This window comes from Meleagris gallopavo, chromosome 1, assembly GCF_000146605.3.
Source record: "Meleagris gallopavo isolate NT-WF06-2002-E0010 breed Aviagen turkey brand Nicholas breeding stock chromosome 1, Turkey_5.1, whole genome shotgun sequence".
NCBI classification, from domain to species: domain Eukaryota; kingdom Metazoa; phylum Chordata; class Aves; order Galliformes; family Phasianidae; genus Meleagris; species Meleagris gallopavo.
The window spans coordinates 15679011-15683126 of NC_015011.2; positions in this window are offsets into that span (position 1 = coordinate 15679011).

The window sequence follows — 4116 nt, forward strand, 5'->3', positions numbered from 1 at the left end:
TTTACATCCCTTGGCAGTATGCCTATGCTTTGGGTCTTGGGTCCGAAACAAAAAATGGAATTTCCGTATTGAAACATAAACATATCTTCCACTCCAAATTACACAGGGACACTTGTCATTGCCCTCATGGGCATTTTTCAATTCAAGTCCAATTCAGTTTTTTTCCAGTTTACTTCTGTGAAGATTCAACTTCAAAGCACGTAGAAATCAAGAGAAACAACTAACGATCTTCAACTACTGTCTTAAAGGGCATGACCTTAGGCACTAGAAATCTAAATCAATATATTTATATAGATATAGAGGCAGTATGCCTCTATATATCCAGATGTAGGTATGTCTTTCTAAAATATCATACTTTCTAAAATATCTATTAAAAATTCTGAAAGTTCTATATCTGGCTGTGAGAAGAGTCATATTGCTACTGACTCTCTTGCTTAGAATTTCTTGTGCCAATTCATTCAAACTCATGTGAGTTTGCTATCTTGAAGAATATGGGCCAGGCAAAAAAAGCATAGTCAGGACCCTAAATTCTGAGAGAGCAAACTTTTGGCTATTCAAGAAATTGCTGAATGAGATCCCCTGGGAAGCTGTCTTTTGGGACAAAGAAGTGCTGAGCTGGCAGTGCTTAAGGACAACTTTCTGAGAGCACAAGAGTTCTCCATGCCTCAGTTTAAGAAAGACAGAAGGTAGAAAACCAGCATGACTGAACCAGGAAGGACCTGCTGGTCAAAATGAGGGAAAAGAGTAACATGTACAGGCTGTAGATGCAGGGATCTGTGGTCTGGAAATAATGTAGGGATGTAGTCCAGACATGCAGAGGTTGGATCAGAAAAGTACAGATGGAACTGATCTTGGCAAGGGATTTGAAAAATAACAAGACTGGATTCTACAGGTACAGAAGAGATAGAAAAAGGAGAGTGAACACCCTCTGATAAATGAAAAGAGAAAACTGGCTACAACAAACATGGAGAAGGCTGAGTTACATGATGAGTTCTTTGCCTCAGTCTTCAGTGAAAGGCTTCCCATGTCTCTTACAGCCCTGAACATGTTAGAGGGGCTTGAGGGAGCAAAATATGTCCTATTGTAAGTGAAGAGCCAATTGGAGACCACTTCATGAGACTGAATCTGTTTGAGGCTGGATGACGTGCATCCCAGGATCCTGAAGGAACTGGCTGATGTGATTGCCAAACCACTCTCTATCATATTTAAAAAGCAATGGCTGCCAGGCAAAGTAACTGGTGACTTGGAGAAAGGGAAATACCACTCCCATTTTTAGGAAAGGGGGAAAGGAAGGCTGGGGAGCTAAAGGCCAGTCAGTCTCACGTCCGTACCTGGGAAGGTCATGGAGTAGATACTCCTGGAAGAGATATTGAGACATGTGAGATGAAGATATAATCCAAGGGTAGACTGTGTGTGACCAGTCTGCTGGCCTTCTATGATGGAGTGGTGGTAGACAAAGGAAGAGCAACTGATTTTATCTACCTGGACTTCTGCAATGCCATTGACATGGTCCCACCCCACATACTTATCTCTAACTTGAAGAGATATGGATTTGAAGAGTGAATCATTCGATGAATAAATAATTGATTGTGTGGTCACACTGAGAGCATTGTGATCAGCAGATGTATGTCTGGGTGGAAGGCAGTGAAGAATTGTTTCCTTAAGAGGACTGTGCTGGGATCAGTACTCTTTAACATCTTTGTCAATGACATAGACAGTAGAATTGAGTGCATCCTCATCAAGTTTGCATGCAACACTAAATTGAGTGGAGCAGTTGATAGAAGGGAGGAATGTCCAAAGGGACATGGACAAGCTGGAGAGGTAACCTATGTGAACCTAATGAGTTTCAACAAGGCCAAATGGGTCACAGAAATGTCAAATGTGTAAGACTGGGAGAAGTACTCATGGAGAGCAGCCCTGCGGAGATGGACTTGAGGTCCTGGTGGTTGAAAAATTTAACATGATGTATGCACTTGCAGCCCAGAAGGCCAATGGTTTCTAGGCTGCATCAGAAAAGGTGGCCAGTGGGGTGAGGAAGGTCACTGTCTCTCCCCACTCTGCCCTTGTAAGGCTCCATCTGGAATAGTGCACCCAGGCTTGGGGTTCCCAGCACAAGAAAGTTGTGGAGCTGTTGGAGTGGGATCAGAGGAGGGTCACAAAGGTGAAACACCTCTCACACGAAGACAAGCTGAGAGAGCTGGGATTGTTCAACCTTGAGAAGGCTCAGGGCAGACCTCACTGCAGCCTTCCAGTACTTGAAGGATACAAATACAGGAGCAACCAACTTTTTACATGAGCAGATAGTGATAGGACAAGGGGGAATAGTTTTAAACTAAAAGAGTGGAGACTTGTGTAAGAGTGTAGGGGAAATTTTTCACTGTGAGGATGGTGAGGCACTGACACATATTGCCCAGAGAAGTTCTAGATTTTCTATCCCTGGAAATGTTCAAGACCAGGTTGGAGGCAGCTCTGGGCAGCCTGGTCTAGTACCTGATCTAGTGCCTGATGTAGTGTGTGGCAACCTTGCCCATAGCAGGGGATTGGAACTGGATTATCTTTAAGGTCCCTTCCAACCCAAGCCATTCTATGAATATCTGTAGCACAATCCTGATTTATTTTTTTTTTCCTTGCTTTGTTCATCTAATTAGACAAATGGTTTCATGCTTTGGAAGTTTAGCCCAGAGGAAATACTCGTTTGAGTTAGAGTATGAACAGTTTGCACAGAGCTTCTGGTTCACATGGCTGCAATCTCAGTCCAGTGATTCAGTTGCTGTTACTGTATGGGGCTTATCTAGAAGTTAAGCAATATCAATCCCCTCATTTTATGCTCAAATTCTGTTTTGTTTTATACAGAAAAAAATATCCTTGCAAACTTTTTTTTTTTTTTTTCCACTGCTGTATAAAGACAGGAGCTACAACAAAAGCCTGGCGTGCCAAAAGTTACTCAGCATTCCTCTGCACTCCATTTCTCTCTCTCTTTGGCATTTACTTTATGCCATTTATATAAGTAGTTATTGACATTTGTTTGGAAAGTCACATCTAATCATCCCTTAGACACTGAAACAATTCCAGGAAACATAGGTTGCTTATACAGTAATGGTTCTCAGAGCTGTATGACTAAGTAGAAAAAACATGGTAAGATTTCATGACCTTTCTTGTGAACAGAGCAGCAGCAACTGATAGTCAGTGATCTGATCTTTATTATCTCTATAATGGCAAAAAATGACCAAACCATTATTTATGATCAGCCTACTCCAGCAAAATGCTTTTTTTTTTTTTTGTCAGTTGACAAAATGTCATGTATCTTGTCTTTCTACTGTGGGATACAAGGGAATAGGATTTCACAGAGGAACACTCTGCTACACAGGTTTAGAATAAATAAGTCAAATTGAATGCAAAGTAACCCGCAATGGAGATAACGAAAAAAGAATATTTTTAAAACACCTGCAGTATGCTTGCCAGGTCACCAGTGATAGAATTTATCAGTGCCAATTTGTTGATCACTACTCAAATATACATATGTGAATATACATTACTGAAGTTTGTTTTGTCTAGAAGGAAATGAAATAATGTCATTTTGAAAGTCATAAAATAAAATAATTGGGGTAAAGTAATCTTTTATTAAGCATTTTAAATATTCATTGAAGCTCTTGAGTTTATGTTTTCAATTATATAAATCAATGGCTCATAAACTAATTGTAATGATTTAGTACCTGTATTTGTTTATTGTTTTAAAAAATAAATTTGGTTGTATGATTTCTCTTATTAAAATTTAGGATTAGACTTTTGTTTTGTTCTGTTTTGCTTTGCATGCTGCATCTTAAGGCTCCAGTAAAGATTAGATGGAAGGGTAGGCTCACAGCCTTGGGATATCAGTAAAAACAGTTGCCTTTAATTAGAGCCTTCTAACTTTGAAGCATCCTAAAAAGCATTGGATCTTAAGTATGTAAAATTCCCTTTGAAGAGATGTGTTCCTGAAGATATTTTCCATAGAAATGAATAGCCAGAGTTCAGAAAGGTGCCCTCTTTCATTCACAGCACAGATTCCATTTTTGTCAGTTAACACATCTTATGTCATATCAAGAAGAATACAGTAGTTCACTAATCTGAAAAGCT